This window comes from Chrysemys picta, chromosome 2 (genome assembly GCF_011386835.1).
Source record: "Chrysemys picta bellii isolate R12L10 chromosome 2, ASM1138683v2, whole genome shotgun sequence".
NCBI lineage: Eukaryota > Metazoa > Chordata > Testudines > Emydidae > Chrysemys > Chrysemys picta.
The window spans coordinates 187857277-187878410 of NC_088792.1; the positions used below are offsets into that span (position 1 = coordinate 187857277).

General features: G+C 46.8%; 1 protein-coding gene and 1 pseudogene across 1 annotated transcript in view; one reads left to right on the forward strand and one right to left on the reverse strand.

Annotated features, from left to right (window-relative positions):
- The first annotated feature begins 851 nt into the window (after positions 1–851).
- LOC135981658 (uncharacterized) overlaps positions 852–21134 on the forward strand; it is a 70483-nt gene continuing 50200 nt past the window's right edge. Inside the window, exons 1-3 of the mRNA XM_065585109.1 lie at positions 852–2339; positions 2418–3746; positions 3802–4399. The gene's annotated coding sequence lies outside the window, so the exon portion shown is untranslated. The remainder of the gene's footprint in view (positions 2340–2417; positions 3747–3801; positions 4400–21134) is intronic.
- On the reverse strand, positions 6631–19643 carry LOC101953268 (glyoxylate/hydroxypyruvate reductase B-like; annotated as a pseudogene).

Here is a 21134-nt window from a genome sequence, read left to right on the forward strand (position 1 = left end):
GTGGATGACCAGAAAAACCCCGGAGGATAAACTGGGATCCGCCCCATCACCTGGAAGGATGAGAAATACAAACTTTGGACGGTGTGGAGCCACCAGGAATGTGCCACTTTGGACAGGAATGTGCCGTCTGCTGATTGAGTCAGCAACAGCAGGATGAAACAGCTCCCATAGACTAACATAGGAATTAATTCCTATAAGAATGGACTCTAAAGACTGATGACTTTGAGTCTCTGGTTCTGCTGCCAGCCTCCAGGAGCATCAGGTGCACCTGACACAGACTCGGCTCCATCCTCATGACCAAGATACCTGGCCAGTAACTTGGCATGAGCAACTTCTAGGCTGGTAACTATAACACCGATACAGAAATTGAATGAATGATTGTGTGAATGAATCTCTCTCTCGCTATATATATATGTATGTGTGTGTGTATAAGAAATAAGTAGTCAAACAACGTTGTTTACTTTTATCTTTTGCTTTATCATTATATTTACAATAAATGTGGTATCTTTGCCTTATCCCTCTTAATAAGATCCTGCTGGTTTTTATTCTATTGGTATAATAAGGGGGCTGGGGGGGTGCAGGGGTTAGCGTGGGCAGGGGGTTGCAGGGGTTAGGGTGGGCAGGGGATGGAGGGGGTATGCCCCAATTCCAGCTCCTTCCCCTAGGCCTCATCCTGGCTTGTCTTCTCCTCCTCCCTGGAGTAGTGTGCTGTGGCTCGCTCCTCCTTGCCCCCCTCTTGCCTGCAAACCTGAGGGGGGGGCAGAGGAGAGCGCGCTGGGGCCCCTTTCGACTGTGGGCCTGGTGCCACTGGCGCCATTATAAATCCGGTATTGCAATTGGGCAATCATCCACATTGCCTAGGTCCCTAGAATTTCATCGACTCTCTACACCCCCAGGGTATTCCTGTTGCAATACTTCAGGAACCATGAGCTAATCCCACTGTGAGGATTGAGGAACCCCCAGGGTTAGGCCAAGGTGTTCCTAAACTGCCTAGGTATCAGCGTCGGCAAAATAACTCTAACCCACGTAGTAACCCTAGACCTTCGAGTGGGCATGCCCCTCGGCAGGGTTATGCGTTTGAATCCCATGTAGGGGCCTGGGATTGTGTTCCTTTCTTTTCAGATGCCGCACAGAACAATTCACACCTGTAGAAACCCAAGTCAAAGATGAAGACTCAGTTGTAATGATGTTTAAGCAGACACTTGAGGCTCAACGATGGGATATCTGGAAACTCCGAGCCCACATGAATGAGCTGATAATGGAAGGTCAAGGCCAGGCACCCTCAAACTGTCCAATGGCCTTTGTTAACTCATTTCCTTCTCTCCAGTGGACAGCCTCCGGAGAGATAGAAAGAGATCCCATAGATTATTTGTCTGCATACTCTACAAATGACTTGGCATAATGCCAATCAGCCTCGAGTGTAGTCATAGCCCCTTTAGGCAGGGATGCAAGCGGAAGACCCATAGTATCTGCAGTGGTAGGGGGCTGTCACAGAAATTTTATTATAGATACTGGGGCAACAATTAGTATTATCCATGTTAAGGATCCTAGATCCTCAAACACTAGCAACTTTTGCAAGTAAACAGGTTGTTACCACACTTCCTATACCCATTGAAGCAGAGCCGTAACTAGGTATTTTTGCGCCTGAGGCAAGAATATAAAATTGCACCCTCCCCCAGGGCCAGCTCTTCGGTGGCAATTCAGTGGCAGGTCCCTCAGTCCCTCTCGGATGGAAGGGCCTGCCGCTGAATTGCCGCCGAAGAATGAATGAAGGGGCGGTGGTAGAGCCTGTGATTTTGGGGGTCATGATTTTTGACTGCTTGAGCTGGTAATGTTGCTTCCAAGATGGTCTTTGGTTCCAGTCCAGTTCCAATCCAGAGAGGGACTCACAGGTTAAGAGAGGAGGAAAGTGCTGGATATCAGCAGTGGCCACTAGGGATCAGCATGTGTCCTGAGAATGCTGGGAGTTCAGGTTTGCAGGGCAGGATCAGGGGTGGCAGGTTTGTAGAAATTTTGGTGATGCTCAGAACCCGCCCCAACCCAAACTCTGCCACCCCACCCGCCCAAGGCTCTGGGAGGGAGTTTGTGAGGGAGGAGGTCTGGGGTGCAGGCCCTAGGCTGGGGCAGGGGATTGGGGTGCAGGCTCTGGGAGGGAGTTTGGGGATGGGAAGGGGTGCGGAGGGAGGGGTGCAGGGGTGAGGGCTGTGGGTTGTGGCTGCAGATGAGGGGTTTGTAGTGTGGGGGGCTCAGGGTGAGAGTCGGGGTGAGGGCTCTGTCTGGGGCTGGGAATGGGAGGTTTGGGATGTGGGAGGGGCTCAGGGCTGGGGCAGAGGGTTGGGGTGTGGGGGGGATGAGGGCTCTGGCTGGGGCTGGGGATGAGGGGTTTGGAGTGTAGGAGGGGCTCAGGGTGAGGATAGGAGTGTGAGGGGTGAGGACTCTGGCTGGGGCTGGGGATGAGGGGTTTGGGGTGTTGGAGAGGCTCAGGGCTAGAGCAGAGGGTAGGGGTGTGGGGGGTGAAGGCTCTGTCTGGGGCTGGGGTGTTGGGGTGTTGGAGAGGCTCAGGGCTGGGGCAGAGGGTTAGGGTGCGGCGGAATGAGGGCTCTGAGTGGGACGGGGATAAGGTGTTTGGGGTGCTGGAAGGGCTCAGGGCTAAGGCAGAGGATTGAGGGTGCGGTGGGGGGGTGAAAGCTCTGGCTGGGGGTGTGGGCTCTGGGGGGGGCAGGGCTGGGGATGAGTTTGGGGTGCAGGCAGGCTGCTCCGGGACAGGGGACAGAGAGGAGGACTCCCCCCCAGCCCTTTCCCTGCCGGTAGCAGCAAGCTCTGGGGGAGGAGCCCTCCTTTCCTGCCCCCCCAGCAGCACACTCACCCACACCACTGTAACTGCATATGCTCCTAGGGCCCCTCTCAGGTCCAGGAATCTCCCTCGCCTCCCCCTTGGTGGGTGCCGGGGGTGCTGCGTGCGCCTCCTGCCCTGCTGTTGCCCCTGACTGTAGTCTCACTGGGGGTGAGGGATGGGGCTGCCTCTTTGTCCAGCATGGGGCAGGAGCAGTAACTGCAGGCACGGGGGTCCCCTGTGCTGCTGGAGGGTCCCATTTTAAAATGAAAGGGGAAGGGCAGGCTCAGAGTCAGTCTGCCCTGGCAGTGAGATGGGAGGCACTAGGACCCTGCGGCAGCAGTTGCTGCAGGGAGGCAGCATGGAGCTGCTCTGCTCTGGGAAGGGGGGGAAGCAAGTCAGGGCCAGGGGACACTCGGGGGAGGCGTGGGGGGGGGGGGCAGCAGGAGATCACCCCGGTTATAAATATCTCTGTGCCTGCCAGCGGCTTTTTTTTTCCTCCACCACTTTTTGCACCCCTCGGCTTTGTGTGCCCGAGGCAAGTGCCTCACTTGCCTTGCCCTTGTTACTTAGGGTTACCATACGTCCGGATTTTCCCAGACATGTCCGGCTTTTTGGGCCTCAAATCCCCGTCCAGGGGGAAATCCAAAAAAGCCGGACATGTCTGGGAAAATAGGGAGGGAGGGCCCGGTGGTGCTCGGCCGGGGCCGCTGGGGCTGTGGCCGGCGGTGCGGAACCGGCGGTGCTCGGCAGGGGCTGCTGGGGCTGGGGCAGGTGGTGCGGGGCCGGCGGGGCTGGGGGCGCGGTGCTCGGCCAGGGGCCGGGGGCGCGGGCACTTGGCCTGGGGCTGGCGCGGTGCTGGGCCGGGAGCCGGGGCCAGCGCGGTGCTGGGCTGGGGGCCGGGGCCGGCGCGGTGCTCGGCCGGGGGCCGGGGCTGGAGCCGGGGGCGCGGTGCTTGGCCGGGCCAGGGGCGCGGTGCTCGGCCGGGGGCTGGGGCCGGGGGCGCGGTGCTTGGCCGGGGGCCGGGGCCGGGGCTGGCGTGGTGCTCGGCCGGAGCCGGGGGAGCGGGCACTTGGCCGTGGGCCGGCGCCCCAGGACCCGAGCCGAGCCGGGTGGGAGACGCCGGGGTCAGAGCCTCTTGGCCTGGGCCGGCCGGCCGCCAGAAGGTGCTGCTCGGCCGGGGGGGCCGGACTGGGCCGCGCCGCACCCCACCCCAGCCCCAGCTTACCTGCTGCCTCCCTGTTTCAGGCTTCCTGCGAACATTTGATTCGCCGGAAGCAGGGGATGGGGAGGAGCAGGGGGCAGAGCGTTCAGGGGAGGGGGCAGAGTTGGGGTGGGGCTGGGGGTGGGGCCAGGGCCCCATGGGGTGTCCTCCTTTTTAAAAATTAAAATATGGTAACCCTATTGTTACTGCGCTTCATTGTAGTACAGATATGAACCTTTCTTAGGTGACCTACCTTTGTGTTAATAAAATTAGCAGACCCAGGAAATTGTCTATTGGGAATTGATTTCCTATACAAACAGGGGTGTGTTCTTAATTTGGGTAACCAATTGTTGTGTCTTACTGTAGAACAGGCAAAGAATGATTCAACAGTGATCATACCTGAATGTGGCAGGGTATCTCCAGTGGAAGACTCTGAACCTGAGGGGTATGATTTAAACAAAATAGTGGCTAATCATGCAAACCAACCTGAGATACAGGTGTTACTTCGCAAGCATGTGGATGCCTTTGCTAATCACAAACATGATTGTGAATGTATGGCAGTCACTATTGTTGTTGTGGAAGGAGATATATCATCCCAAAGACAATATCCTTATCCAGAACTGGCAAACCCATACATAGAAAAGACTCTCAAGTCTTTATTGACACAGGAAGTACTATATAGATGTACTTCCACTGCCAATTCCCCTATCTGGCCTGTGCAGAAAATAGATGGTTCTTGGCATCTCACAATTGATTGCAGATGCCTGAATCAGGTCACACCCACTTGTGCCCCTACAGTGGCCAAGATGCCAAATCTAATCAAGTCATTTGATCCAAAGGCTGTGTGGTTTACTGTCCTTGACATCAGTAAACAGCTTTTGGACATTATCATTGGCCCACATTTTACAGTACCGTTTTGCATTTAGTTTCCAGGGAGTCCAATATTCCTGGACTTGTTTACCCCAGAGGTATACAAATTCTCCAGCTTTATTCCATGCACAAATAAGGCAGGTACTGTCGCAATTTTTCCAAACCAACTGCTTTATTTTGATATGTAGATAACCTGAGTTTATCAACACAGACTAAAAAAGAGCTTTTAAAAAGGCTTAACAAGCTTCTACCGATCCTAAGAACCCCCCTTGGGAGCTGCCACCTGATGTGCCAAAACTACTTCTGCCCCTGCTTTCCTGCCCTGTCAGCTTAGGACTTCAGTGCCCTGCCTGGTTTGAGCCAGACTCGCTAGCCTGCTGCAAACCCAGACCCAGGTCTGAATCATGTCCCCAAACAGCTGTAGGCTTACTGAAAGCAGCTTACAGAAGTGTGCTTGTCTTTAACACTCAAATGCCCAACATTCAGTTGTTGGAGTCTTTCTGTTTTTACAAAAGCTGGAATCTTATTGCCCAGATTTATCCACAGGAGGCAGAGTGTCAGATCTTGTGGTGAAAGAATATACACAAAGATAAATTAATGTTGGGTTAAGGCCTGTGTAACCAGGGGTAGCATACTTTGGGTTCTTTCACCACAAGATCTGACAACTTGTTTTGAGTACTTTGGCACTCTGTACTTCAAAGCAGCTCCCTGGACCCCCATATTCACCTCAGATAATTATGATATATTTCATATAAAGCATGCCGTGTTCTTACATGAATGCCATGTTCATAGGGGAAATCATAAGTTGCTGAAATCCATTGTTCTGTCCAAATATGTACATCATTAGTGTGTATGAAGATGAGATTTTGCTGTATGGTTGTTACTGAGATGTGTTGTAAGTCTAAGAGTTTCTAATGCTAAATCTGAAGCGCTAAAATTGACTTTGCTGGGTCGAATTTGGGGACGCAAATCGACGCTATTGGCCTCCAGGAGCTATCCCAGAGTGCTCCATTGTGACTGCTCTGGACAGCACTTTGAGCTCTGATGTACTAGCCAGGTACGCAGGAAAAGCCCCTGGAACTTTTGAATTTCATTTCCTGTTTGGTCAGCGTGGCGAACTCAGCAGCACAAGTGACCATGCAGTCCCTCCAGAATCGTAGAGTGTAGAATGTTTCCCCCAAACCCTATCATCTTCGTCCCTGAGGTTATCACAGATTAGAAGGTGAAAAAAACGCACTCGTGATGACATGTTTTCCGAGCTCATGCAGTCCTCCCGCACTGATAGGGCACAGCTAATGCATGCAGGCATTCAGTGGCAGAGGCCAGGAAAGAATTAAGTGAGCGCGAAGAGCGGAGGCAGGATGTGATGCTGAGGCTAATGGGGGAGCAAACGGACATGATGAAGCATCTGTTGGAGCTGCAGGAAAGCCACAAGAGCACAGACCCCCGATGCGTCCACTGTATAACCGCCTCCCCTCCTCCCCATGTTTCACAGCCTCCTCACCCAGATGCCCAAGAACGTTGGGGGGAGGCTCCAGGCACCCAACCACTCCACTCCAGAGGACGGTCCAAGCAACAGAAGGCTGTAATTCAAACAGTTTGCTTATTGTGGCCAAATCAGTGTGGCCATGTCCTTCCCTCCTCCCCCATCCCACCCAAGCTACCTTGTCCGTTCTCTCTCTCTCTCTCTCTTTTTTTTAATTAATAAAGAAAGAATGCATGGTTTCAAAACAATAGTTACTTTATTTCGAAGGGGGGAGGGTGATTGGCTTACAGGGAATTAAAATCAACAAAGGGGGCGGGTTTGCATCAAGGAGAAACGCACACAACTGTCACACCGAAGCCTGGCCAGTCATGAAACTGGTTTTCAAAGCCTCTCTGATGCGCAGCGCACCTTGCTGTGCTTTTCTAATCGCCCTGGTGTCTGACTGGTCAAAATCAGATGCCAGGCGATTTTGTCTCAACCTCCCACCCTGCCATAAACGTCTCCCCCTTATTCTCATAGATATTATGGAGCACACAGCAAGCAGCAATAACAATGGGAATGTTGGTTGCGCTGAGGTCTGACCAACAGCGTCAGCAAGCTTTTAAACGTCCAAAGGCACATTCTACCACCATTCTTCACTTGCTCAGCCTATAGTTGAACTGCTCCTTACTACTGTCCAGGCTTCATGAACAGATCCCCCAAGCAGGAGAGCAGAGTTGCAGCGGAAGCAGTGGAGCCGTACATCATGCCCTGGAGGTTGCTAGGAGCCGGGCAGGGAAGATGTTCCTAGAACCCCGGCCAAACTACGTCTGACAAAGACGGTTAGCAGTCCTACTGCACCGTCTGCTGCGAAGGCAAGGAGCTGCTGCTGTGTAGCAATGCCAGATGCTACAGGTGCTTCTGTGTCGAATGCTTGGCGGTTCGGGTAGGGCAAGGTACCCTTGGCCAAGACAAAAGAGCAAGAGCCCTCGAGCTGTTACATGTGTCAACCACAGAAGTGCTATGGGATGTTACAGCGCCGACTGGACTGGAATGTACGGCTGCAAGACTTCTTCACCAGTGACAAAGGACAGGAATATGATGCACCTAAAATCTAAAAAGGCCCACACATTTCCCAGAGTCACTACCCTTGATAACAGAACGTCAGTGATTGCATTGGTTACTTGGATCACAGCAGCCCCCACAGTAGACTTGCCCACAACAGCAGCAGTGAGGGTGAGCTGAGCTGGCTCTATGCTTGCCGTGGTATGGCATCTGCATGGGTAACCCAGGAAAAAAGGCACAAAACGATTGTCTGCTGTTGCTTTCACTGAGGGAGGGGCAACTGACGACATGTACCCAAAACCACCCGCAACAATGTTTTTGCCCCATCAGGCATTGGGAGCTTAACCCAGAATTCCAATGGGTGGCAGAGACACTGGAAACTGTGGGATAGCAGTGCACTGCTCCGTAAGTCGATGCTAGCCATGGTAGCCAAGCATGAGGGTATTGGCCAATATTTTCATATCTTTATTAAGTATGGCTATTGGATAAGTAGAAATGTAGTGAAGTGTCTTTTCCTGTTTTATGAGTAAGTATTATTTAGGCCTCAGCTAGTGTGAATGGGAGTTATTTCTTCTTGCAAGCCTTTATAAAACATTTTCTTTAAGAGCTGATGTATAAAATTTGGTGCTAAACCCATCAAAGCCAGCTGTATTTCCCCTTTGAAAGGCATTAATTGACTCTCTCTTAAAGTCTCTGAGATTGGCATAATTTGGGAAATTTTATCTTGTGTAATATCAACTTAAAATGGCAATTGAAGTCTCCTGGAGTACATATTTTGACTGCTCTAAAATTCAGAAAAGCTTGGATTTGAACAAACTTGTTTTTCCATATAAAAAACCACTGCAAAATGACAGACTAAGTGGGGTTTCAACAGGGTCAGGCATATTCACCAGACTTGGAGGTAAGCTAATTAACACATTGGAAAATATCATGTGAGTACCCTAGTTAATCTCCCCTAGAGAACATCGTCAGAACTATAAACACACCAACAATCAGCAGCAGTCAGTGTTTTCATAGATCCACTTAGCTTGTGTCTAGCAGTTATAAATTACAAAGTGAACAATAAGATATGGAAGCCATTTACAGTTGGATCTACATTTAAACAAGAGGATAGAACACTAGACTGGGATCGAGGAGATCTGCATGCTGTTCCTGGCTCTGCCACTGGCTTTCTGGGTGACCTTAGGCAAGTCATTTCTCCTTGCTGTGCCTCAATTTCCCAGTTGGTAAAATGGGAGTAATGATTCTGACCTCAATTGTGGAGTATACTTTGTGATCTACTGATGAAAATGCAATATAAGAGCTATTATTTTATATGCAAACCAAAATCAAGCCTGAGGTTGAGGTTCAAGTCAAAGATTTTAGACATCTGTAGTAGCAAGTCTTCATTCCTGTAAGGAGAGTTGTAGAATAATGTTCTTTTACAGCTGTGATGTCCTTTAATATATCTCAGCTAGGGAAACACTTCATTGGGCATAGGGAGACCATTAAGAGCTGCCAGTATATTTGCAACTGCTTCCTCTGTTATCATGCGAGTGGCCTTGTCTGTTTTAATGCCAAGGTGAGGAGTTATGAGAATGTTCTTTAGTTTTAATAATGGATGATCTCTGCAAAAAAAGGAATAAAAAAAGCCAGGTGTGGTTAAGATAGCTACTGGCATTATCCTAATTAATAAAGGCCCTGCTTCAGCAAAGCTCTTAAGCATGTTCTCAAATGTATGGACTTGTTTAATCTCATTAATGTTAATGGTATGTAAGTGTCTGCTTAAGAGCTTTGTGAATCGAGTTCAGTTTGTTTTGGGTGCTAATGGAATGTTTTAAGATTTTTATATCATTCCTTTGTGGAAGCAAAGAAACTGATTTTCTGAGATAGGCAGCAATTTATGACATGTATTGGAGGGAAGGATTAACTCTATGTGATGCCATGGACTTTATCTACATGACTCAGATAATCGACATCCCTGCCCACTTGTTTAGTGCTCTAAAGTCATATGGGCCAATTCATTCCATGAGGTGTAGTTCTAGCAGCTTTATTTTTTTTAGAAGTTAAAGAGCATCCATGACTGAGAGACCCACAGAACGTCAGTAAAATAAACAATATTGTACTGAGGAGACAAGACCTACAGATAGGGTGACCAGACAGCAAATGTGAAAAATTGGGACGGGGGTGGAGGGTAATAGGAGCCTATCTAAGAAAAAGACCCAAAAATTGGGACTGTCCCTATAAAATCGGGACATCTGGTCACCCTACCTACAGGGAATGGGAGAAGTGAGGCTGCTGAAGGTAGTCTGAGCAGTGGTGGCTCATTCAGTGTCTACCCATCACCATCATTTCTATTGCCCTGGGACTGGTGTTTCTCCCTTCAAGTAAAGAGTTTGGAACCACAGCTGGTGCTGCTTCATGCTGTGATTCTGTGGTAGGCATTGGCCAAAGGACTTAGCTTGGCACATGCACTGCCCTCCTGCTATTTACTGCCTTTGGTGTTTGAATTTACCAGACTATGCATTCTGGCATGTTCCCAATCATAGTGCATAACATGATAGCATGCTAAATTCAGACACAGAGGGCAGCCATCTGTGCCAGTCTCCAACCTCTGCCAAATCCCCATCTGCTGTGCCTTTTTGAGTACTTATTTCTTGTTCTCTTAAATATTTTTTGATTAAATACACACAGTTGTGTACCTGGGCAGTGGTTCAGGGTAGGTGACATCCAAAGCCGCAGCCTTGATAACACCAGTCTGAAGAGCTTCCATCAATGCATCTTGGTCTACTACTGGACCTGGGTTGAAATAACAGTGTACTTTCTTAATGCCATGTACAGATAATGTCAGGATAAAGAGAAACAAACAAATAAAGGGAAAACTTCATTATTTGCTAATTTAGAAAAGAGATTTTAAATACTTAAAATTAAATACAAACAGATTTACAGCTCAAACACAAGAACTCTTGTTTAAGTGGTTAACACAATATTATTTAACATTTATATCATGTTCTTCCTCCTCAGAGTTCTTTGGAAACAATAACCAATCCTCTAAACATCCCAATGAAGTGGGCAAATGTTAGCCATTTTACACAAAACAAACAGTTAACATTTTCAAATTGTTAATTTGCTCTTACATTGGGAGACGTGTAGAGAGAGCCAGAATTTGAGGCACTAATTTTAAACAAAGCAATGAGATAAGTTTGCCATGTAAATACAGAAGATGAGTGGTGTTATGGTTAAGAGTCATGGACCAGAGTCAGGAAATTCTAAATTCTGGTTACTACAGCAACCGTAACTCTATCCCCATGGCACATACATATATAACAGTTTGTTTTACTGTATATAGTTAGCAGTCTATATACATCTATAGGATTACATTGCATAAATTTAAATACTGTAATATATTTCAGAAACTTCATTGTAAAAAGCTACTAAGGTTTCTAGGTCAGAACACTGTCACCACATCATTTATAATACCCAAGCACTTAAAAGTAAGGAAATGAGTAGATAAAAACATAATACATTGTATACTGCCCGGTTCATAAGAATTGTATACATTAATCAACTCATATGCTTCATTGAGGACTACACACATGCTACATTTGCATATTTGAATCTACTGTGAATTATCAGGGTGTAAAAGAGCACCTGACAATCTTTTTTTTTTTTTTCTTTTTAAGGCAGAACATTTTCAGTCACTTCAAAGAAAAAAACAAAATAAGCCAAATGAAGTTTTATCAAACTTTTGAAAAAATTCTACCCCGGGAGAGGGCGGGAGGAGAGAGAGAGAAACATCCAGACAGCCGTTACTTAAGGTCATGGTAGCTTCAATCCTAGCAGCAGTGTCATGCACCATTCCAGTTAGTTATTACAGCTTCCCTAGCCAGCCACCACCCTCAAATGGACAGTACCATCCCAGTTCCCAACATCTCTGCTCCTCCTCATTCCCCAACACACACAAACCAAAAGTTCTTCATTTGAACTAGGGTGACCAGATGAGAGGAAGAAAATATCGGGACACAGGGGGAGGAGGAGGGTGCAAGGAGTACCGCGAAATATCAGGACTAATTGCATCCCGACCAAAGATCGATTGGGACATGGGACAAACGCCTAACTATCAGGACGGTCCCGATTTTATCGGGACGTCTGGTCACCCTAATTTGAACCCAGTCAGCCCCCTAGAGATGGAGGGCGGGGGAGAAGCCTCTAGGAGTGTAGGCCCAAAGTTCGAACTCAGACTCAAGCTTAACCCACCTGTCTACACACAAATCAGGTTAACCCATGGCTCAGATCCAAGGTCCCAGGACCCCATTGGGGTGGAGGGTCTGAGCCTGAGTGAAGCCGTGAACCATGGGTCAAGCCCTATTGCTTTGCAGTATAGACGCAATCCCACTGGACTTGTGCTCTGGGAGTCTGCCAAAAGTATCCCACAGTCTCACAGGCTGACTTTCTTGATCTTCTGAACAGTCAAGTTTGGTGGACAGTCAAGTTTTCCTACACTGCACCACGAACAAAGGGCTAGAGCAGCCACATTTTGGGAGGGTGCGAGGAAGTTTCGGGTGGTTGGACTTGGAACCATATAATGCAGTGTAGACGCTGGAGCTCCAGGTTGAGCCCCAGAGTTCAACAATTCTTAACCTGGAGTTACCAATCAATGTAAATTCTCCAGCCCTAAGTTAACAAACCCAGGTTCTACTAACTCCAGTTCTGCGAGGCCTGGGCTTATATTGCAGTGTAGGAATACCCTCAAGAAACTGGGAGTCCTTGGTACACCAGTTATACTGCCCAGTGCAATTTGGTACTACACTCTGGAAGACAGGGGTTGTGCAATAGGACTATTACACTGTACCCTACCTCTGCTGATGTTAATGAGAGTAGCAGTGGGTTTCATCAGCTCTAACTCCTTCTTCCCAAACAGTTTATGTGTCTGTGGTGTCAGGCTCACGACCAGCATCACGAAATCTGACTGCTGGAGCAAGTCTTCTATCTTTGTACAATAAATGGCACCAACAGCCTGTTCTTCTTCCTCCGTTCTGATGAGAAATAAGAATCATGTTGCATTAGAGGCAGTCTTGGTCATGGAAATGTTACATTTCTACCTTATGTTACTCCCAATGGTACTTTACTTTCCTAGTTTGTAGTTTGGGAACTATCTCCCCAGGATCACTGGTAACCAAACTAACCAGTGATGCGGTTTCAGAGAGTGCACAGTTGCAAAGGGGGAATGGATTTGATAGCCATTTGTAGGCTTAATTTCCTCTGGAAGGTGAAACTTGTGGAAAAGCAGAGGTAAAGGAAGTCTGTCTCCTAGGTTTGTTTTCAGTGGCATGTGTGCATTGAGTGGTCCTGATCTCTTGACCATCCTTCAATAAGGCTCTTTTTATGAAGGATGGAAGTGGCAAAAGAGTTCCTTGGGCAAGTAGGACTGTTCAGTGATGCTCCATGATTCAGATATAGAGATACTTTTAGTTTAAACTTTTTACAATGCAGAACTATTATATGACTATCAATCCTAATCTTAATAAACTTCCCAGTTGTAGTTTGGGAACTAAAGGATAGCTTTTCATAAGCACCTGTGAAAGTCAGGCTCACAAGTCCCATTGACTTTCAGTGGGATTTGTGCTCCTAAATCCACTAGGTGCTTTTGGAAAAACTTCTCCTTACACTGGTGAGTGAAGATGAATGAAGAACTAAAGAGTCAGATAAAAATATATGCTACAAAAAGACATTCTTGAGCAGGGACAAAACCCTGTAACTGCGGTGTCACGGTTGATCACGTGTTTTTTCTAACATATGAGTGAGATAGGTTAAATTTCTCCTGCTGCTTAAGTCAACAACCAGAATGCAAATGAGATAGGAGTTGAACAAAACTGCACTAAAGTTTTCAGGATGTTTATTTGGGTCTCACCCAGCACAAACATATACTACTTGAATAGCTAGATACACATTTTACCCTTTGATAAAAATAACATTTTAAAGGTACTTCAGAATAATAATTTTCACTTCTATTGCATCTTCCATCCAAGGATCCCAAATTGCTTTACAAACAAGAATTAAGCTTCACAACAACCTGGGTAAGTAAATTGTGCTACCAATTAGGATTCTAAGTTAATGGTGACCTGCAGAGGAAATTAAAAAATGGGTCTGTGCCTTTTTTGGCTCTTTATGATATATAAAAGAAGGCCTACAAGGTGGGTTCCCCCCCCCGGGTCATTTTTTCTGCTTGGTTTTTTTACTTTAGAAATATTAGGAATGTCACACATGGTCATCTCTGGTTTTGTTGAAAGACTTAAATGTGTGTTGTGCATTCTCATCCTGTAGCTAAAGGGGCAAAAGTGCTGAATTTGAATGACAAAGACCTCCTTCCTCCCATCTGTTACTCAGGCATTTGAGTTAAAGAGTGTTACAAAGAAAGGGTGAAATCCTGACCCCACTAAAATCAATAGCAAAATTCTCACTGATGTCAATGGGACAAGGATTTCACCGAAAGAGTTTTAAACAGACTGACTAAAAATGTAATCACCTCTCAGTTATTTAGCTTTCCTTTTCTTGAAATACCATAATCCTCCTATTTCTCCAGACATCCACAGAATTTCAGGGAAATAAGACCAGAATTTCCAATTAAAAAAAATCAGCATAAAAAAATTGGAAAAAAACTTTCAGGTCCCTCTTTTAATTCTGCTGGCCACCTCTGCAGCAAGCTACCAACAAAGCCAAGATTTAAAAAAATGCCTAAGTCCACATTTAGGTGTTTAAACATGGTTTTAGGAGCCTGACTTAAGGCAATCAATCATTTTGAAAATCTTGGCCTCTCCCCCTTACATCGCAATTCTTTGCTATAATCACAGGATCATCTGTTCTCTCTAAATGAAAATACCACAATTACACACTTCCTAGAAAAGGGTGGGGATGTTTTTAAAAAATTAACTACTGGTATATAATTATAAAGAAGTGAAAAATATATTCTGCTTTAATGGGGATCAAGTTTATTTTTACCTCCGGTTCCTGTTGTGATACAGAATTTTCATTTCAAAAGCTTTGGCCCTCAGTGCAACCTTATACCCAATTCTGCCCATTCCAATGATACCAAGAGTAGCCCCATTGACTTAATCTCCCAGCCAGTCAGCAGCAAAACACACAGTGTCTGGGGAAACTGCAATCTGACAGCCTGAAATGAAAAATACTGAATGAGAAATTGATTGGTTTCAAGATAGTGCAACAAAATGCTAGAATGTGGCCTTTAGGCATTACTGCAACATAAATGTTAAATAATAATTATTAAGAATAGAAAGACACTGTTTTAATGGGCTTTGCTTTTTTTTTTTTTCTCCCCTTCCCAGTATCCTATTTGAATCTTGAAAATATCAGCTTTCCCTGCTGTGTTGGGAACCTGTACCCTGCCCCACTGATTCTCCAGTTTATACAGAAAGACTGTTGCCCCTTAGGAAGTCTCTCCCAGACTTTGACCTGCATAGGCCCTTGCCAAAAAAGTACTACACAGACGCGGCGGTAGTAGAAATCATTTCTTGCTTTGTTTAAGTTTGTTAGCATATGTATTGTGCTGTTAAAGCCATTTAAAGAATGAATGCCCTCCCTAGCTACGCTCTGCTCCTTTAAGGAGCAGAGCACAGCCCCCCACCCCACCCCCAGAGGGAGGGGGCTAGCCCCAAGTCTTTCCAGTACCCTGTGCCTGCAAAAAATCTCTTGCTGGTACTGCATACTGGAGGGTACCACCCTACTTGCACTCCATTCTACAGCCCTGGTCAGAATACTATAGTAATAATGCAGGGTTTGTTGTTATTAATGGAGAATAATATTGGATGTTTGTTATTTAAAACAAGGACAGCTTATCATGTTCACCTCTCCTGCTCTCCCTGGAAAGGAAACTTATTTTCTTTGAGAGCATTTATCAGTAATTTACCTAAAGAATCCTAGATTATCAATTAACCCCTAATTCTGGTTATAGAGTAAACTAAAATTATCTTTATTTGCAGAACACAGAAAATAATGACTGTCACACCTGCTGATTGCTAGCCTGCCAACAGGGCAAGAGGATCTTATTACTAAAATCCGCCTTCTCAGACATTCCCAACTCTCCCAAATCATAAGCTGTGCATTGTGAAGCCTGTAGTGCAACTAGCCGTGCCTAAAAATAAAATCTCAACTGTGCTAGACTCACAGCTGCCATGTTTTGTGCAGTTCCATGTGATATAAGGGAGAACAAGTCACTGATCTCCCCCTCATGGTCTCTCTGTTCCCATGCAGTGGAAGCAGGACTCAGGGGCAGGAGCATGTCTCCCTGGAACCCCTAAGAAACTGGCGGGAGGGTTGGGAAACAGAGGTGGCTAAAGGGAGCCAGGTTAATGGGGAAGAGGGAGTTTGACCCAGGAGAGATTCTGGTGTAGCTTGAAGATTGCTGGGGAATGAGGGGGGAATTGGTGGGGTAAACTGAAAAGGAAGCTCAGAGAGGACGAGACCTTGCAGGAGCTTCCCAAATTCTGCCCCTGATTCCTTTAGCCTCCCCAGTTCTGCCCCTGACCAGTCCAGCCTCTTTTCTATGTGAATGTTAGAACAGCACTGCCTAGCCATGTTTTGGGCACAGGGCCATTAATTATTCTGAGCTCCTTCTGCAGGCGCTGAACAAAAATGTGGCAGGTTCACGTGATAACCATGGTAATTTTTTTGTTTGTGTGATGAAGTGGTGGATTTTTAAACCAAACGTAATATTTATGGCTCTGGAGGAAGGTTTGCTATTGTATGACAATAGTTTTAAGGGAGGTCAAAGTTCAAGGTTTAAAACTAATGGCCCAGATTTTCATAACTGATTAGTGATTTTGCCTCCCTAACTTGAGACACTTTAAAGGGGCCTGATTTTCAGAGAGTGGTGAGTATGTGCTGTCTGTATCAGGCTCTTTAAAATTTCTCATGTAGGGTACCCAGAATCACTAGTTACTTTTCGTCAATAACACTATATTGCCACCACATCATGAAATAAATCCCTTATCACCAAACATCGGAAAACTTAAAATATTGTCAAGTGTTGAAAATACATTGTGGGGAAAGGGCATGAAATCTATGTCTGCACTTTGTCTGGAGATGGAAATCCAGGTTCTAGTGTGATTAGTGAGCCCTGCCCATACACTGGGATCACTTAAACAGAACCCGGTGACATTTTCCTCAAAGATTTTTCAACATAGTTTCAAATAGATAATGTGTTATAAACATATAGACAATCTGCCAAACTAGCCCTCACTATTAAAGACTGTGAGGTTTTAGTATTTCAGATGCATCTGATGAAGTGGGCTGTAACCCACAAAAGCTTATGGTCAAATAAATTTGTTAGTCTTTAAGGTGTCACAAGTACTCCTGTTCTTTTTGCAGATACAGACTAGGGTTACCATATTTTGAGCCTCCAAAAGGAGGACACTCCATGGGGCCCCGGCCCCGCCCCTGCCCCCCGCCCCAACTCCGCCCCTTCTCCAAAGTCCCCGCCCCAACTCCGCCCCCTCCCCTGCTTCCCGCGAACATTTGATTCGCGGGAAGCCTGAAGCAGGTAAGGGGGGCGTGGGGGGAGGAGGCGCGGCCCAGTCTAGCCCCCTCGACGTCTCCAGCCTGGGTCGGCTCGGGCCCTGGGGTGCCGGCCCCGGGCCCAGCCCTCGGCCGAGCACCTCCGGCCCACCCAGCACTGCCGGTCCCCGGCCCGGCCCCCGGGCCCCCGGCCGAGCACCCCCGGCCCGCCCAGCACTGCCGGTCCCCGGCCCGGCCCCCGGGCCCCCGGCCGAGCACCCCCGGCCCACCCAGCACTGTCGGTCCCCAGCCCGGCCCCCGGCTCAGCACCCTCTGGCCCCAGCCCCCGGCTCGGCACCGCCGGCCCGGCCCCCGGCACCGCACCGCCGGCCCGACCCCCGGCACCGCACCGCCGGCCCGACCCCCGGCTCGGCACCGCACCGCCGGCCCGGTCCCTGGCTCAGCACCGCCAGCCTGGCCCCTGGCCCGGCCCGGCACCGCTGGCCCGGCCCCCGGCCCGGCACCGCCAGCCCCGCATGTCCCGATTTTCCCGGACATGTCCGGCTTTTTGGGATTTCCCCCGGGATGGGGATTTGGAGCCCAAAAAGCCGGACGGGTCCAGGAAAATCTGGAAGTATGGTAACCCTAATACACACTAACACGGCTGCTACTCTGAAACCTGTTTAAATGCTCTTGTTCATCATCCAAATACATTTTCTGGGATTTAAACATTCACAGTTTATTACAATGGGAATAGTTCCAGGAAAATTCAAGTTAGCGGGAGATACACATAAGATTTAAATGTTACCTTCCACCAGTCTTCTAGCAGATGCCAGCAGCAAAGCCATTCCGGTGTCTGCTGTGGAGCTGGAAACAGCATGTGGAGCATTAGCCATTTTCACTCCAAAGCTAGAGATTAGTTTCAGATCCAAGTGATCCATTCCTACACCTGAATTTGCAATCACCTTCAAGTCAGGCAGGCTCTCCAGGAGTTCCCGATCAATGATTGGTTTGTGCCACCACAAATAAATAGCTTGGACCTTTTTGCACCAATGTTTTTTGTTTTTGAGAAATTCCTTCATGGTGATAAGGTGAAAGTGTTTCTTCAAGAATTCCACATGAGCTTCCAGCACACCACGTACACCGCCCACCTCATTAACCAAAAGCACAGGCAGCTCTCGCTGTTCCATGATCTGCAACAGGGAAGAAAACAAATATTGCTAAATAATGTTAAAACATTTTCAAGAACCATTCAGCAGGATCTGCATCTTTGCTTTCCCGAATTGCGACAGCTGCAGAAAAAGAACTTGTATACAAAATACTTGGATGGTAGGATAAACAAACCAGGTCAATTCAATGGCTCTTTTTTTTGAATAATCTATTAACTATATCCAAAAATGCAACATTCACAAAACTAAATCTGAACAAATTCTGTTCCTTCTGGGCTTTAGGCTGTCACAACACAGCTATAATGCTCTTGACACAATGTCCAAATTCATTCATGGTGGATGTTTTAGTTTCAGGCCATCCAGAGAGCATTTAATTTAAAAAACAAACAAACAAACAAAAACTTGAGTCTAAATAATTCACATCTGACTGGACCAAATGTGATTCCTGTAAATAGTATTCAGATCATACTCCTGGACTTTGAACATTGGAGTTACCAAAGACTTTTTAAACGCTTCACTGCTGAGGTTATTTGCAGCTACCTGTGCTGAAGAAATGTGAGAGAAACAACTTGCCAAGTAAGTTTCTAGCTCTCACAGCTACAGAAAAAAGCTTGAAAACATGACCGCTAAAAGCTGAAGCACCACAATGCAAATCAAAATAATCAAACATTTATTTTTTAAAATTTCATTGTTTTTAAGATAATCTTATGATTTTTTGTGTGTGTGTGTGTGGGTGGGGGACTGGCTCTCAATTTTTGAATGAATAGGGTTAGCAATACTGCATCTAGAGTTTTAACAGGCTCACAATATAACAGAAGTTTTTGTATGCAGTGAAGTAAACCTGCAGAATTCCTAACGGCCCTGCTTTCTACTGAAGTAAGTAAAGTTATCCAGAACAAATCTCTTCCACTGACATTCTTTAAATGAAAACTGATTATATTACTAATAAATAACCTGGTAGTTTCTATTGCTTTCTTCCTGAGGCTGATCCTGGTGTAACTGTGTTGTACCACTTCTGGCAGTGGCAATAGCTTAAACACAAAATTCCCTTATACAGCTACGTCTAGATTTCTGCAGCACACACACGGACACACAATTAAATGATGTAATCCTTAATACAAGGTCCCATAGCTGTCCTTACTCTGCCTGAATCCACCCCCACATAGCTAATGCGTTATAGTATATATTCTTCCTGGGTAAATTTCAGTTGGCAGCAGCTGAGTACACTCACATGACTGTGAGCACTGCCAGCCATCTCTGCCAGGTCCACCCTCTATCAGAGTCTATGGACACTTCAGCAGGAATTGCCACATAGAGTGACAGTATCTGCCAGTCTCTACCTCATTGTCTTTGGCTTTCTGTGCAGCCTTCCTAAATGATGTCATCTTCCTCCTCCCTGCTTCTGAAACTGAATTCTATGGGGAGAGGAATAGCAGAAGATGTTGTTAGAATGTTTTTAGTTCTCTGTGAGCGGCTACACACATTCTTGTGGCAATGGAATCTGATTCAGAATCCATCCACTATTGTAGAACTGTGCTCCAAAATCTACGTTTTCTTACTTAAAAAAATGCTTGTAGCCCTAATGGTTGCAAAGATAACCTTCTAAGTACGAACATAATGTAAATTAATGTAGTGAGATCATGCCTGTACTGGTTTTGGATTCACCCAGTTATTCTTCTGCTTATTGCACCATGCTGATGATGCCTGTTTCGTTATTTTTGGCTCTTGCGCTAACCATGGTACTATCTCGTATGGCTTCTAGCTTGACTTATGTGAAAGCACATAATTTGAGAATCGACACAGGAAGTGTGGTAATTACATTCTTGTCATAGTTAGAGTACCTTCAGACTCGTGTCCTTGACCAATGACTCATGTCTTGTCCTTTTTTGTGGAAATGTCTTTATGGCTCCCTCGTGAAGGAGAGATTGAATATCCTGGACCAGAATCTCTCTGTGAGAGAGGCCTCTGAAGGAGAGAGAGGGAGGAAAAGAGGGGTAGAAATAAACTGCAGGGTGTATCCTACTTCCACAGTCCAACAGTCCATCGTGATATGGGACCAAGCACCGAGGAAATCGGAAAGACAGTTTGCAAATAGAGCGAAAAATGGGGTCTGGCATCCAGGAAAGTGGCTTCCTTGAGTGTCCCATCAAAATGCCTGCTTAGCACCCTCTGTCTGTTTAGGTTTAGCAGGCATTGATGAGGAGATGGCCTACGCCTAAACCCCCTACTATTCTTTCTCTGCAGGTCCTTCAAGGAGGTGGGCCAGAATCCCTATGGGGCTTCTGTGGTTTGAAGCGATTCCTGGATGGGGCTAGGGTGCACAACCCAAGTGTCTTTAGGACCCCAGTCCTGGAACTCATGGAGATTAGTGTCAGTCTTCTCTGAAAAGAGAGAGGATCCCTCAAATGGCAGGTCCTGCAAAGTTTGTTGGATCTCCTGTGGGAGCCCCGAAGGCTGCAACCAGGAGCTCCTGTGCATGGCCACTGCCAAAGGCATGGATCTGGCCGCTGAGACAGCTGCATCTAGAACAGCTTGCATCCAGGCTCTCACCACCGATTTTTTCCCCCTCATCCACTAGCAAGGAGAACTCTTGCCTCGCATCTTCTAGCACCATGTCTTTAAATTTTTGCATTCAGTACCATACATAAATGTCATATCTGCCCAAAAGTACATGCTGGTTTGCAATCCTGAGTTGAACCCCCACAGTAAAATAAACCTTCCTACCAAACAGGTCCAACTTTTTTGAATCTTTTGATTTGGGGTTGTGTCCTCATACCCCTGGGAGGGGGAATGGGAGAACAGGAACTCAAAACCCTGGGAGGGCACATAATATTTGCACTTGGCCCTTTAAAAAGTGGGTAGAAGGATGCAGGAGTCTTTTATGGTGCTTTAATGGGGTCCCTAATGGCCTCATTGAGAGGTAGGGTCACTCTGGAAGGACCTGCTGTCACCAAAATATCAACCAGGCAGTATGCGGATTCTTTTGCTTCCTCCACCTGTTATGCTCAGGCCAAAGGCAACTCTCTTTAACAATTCTTG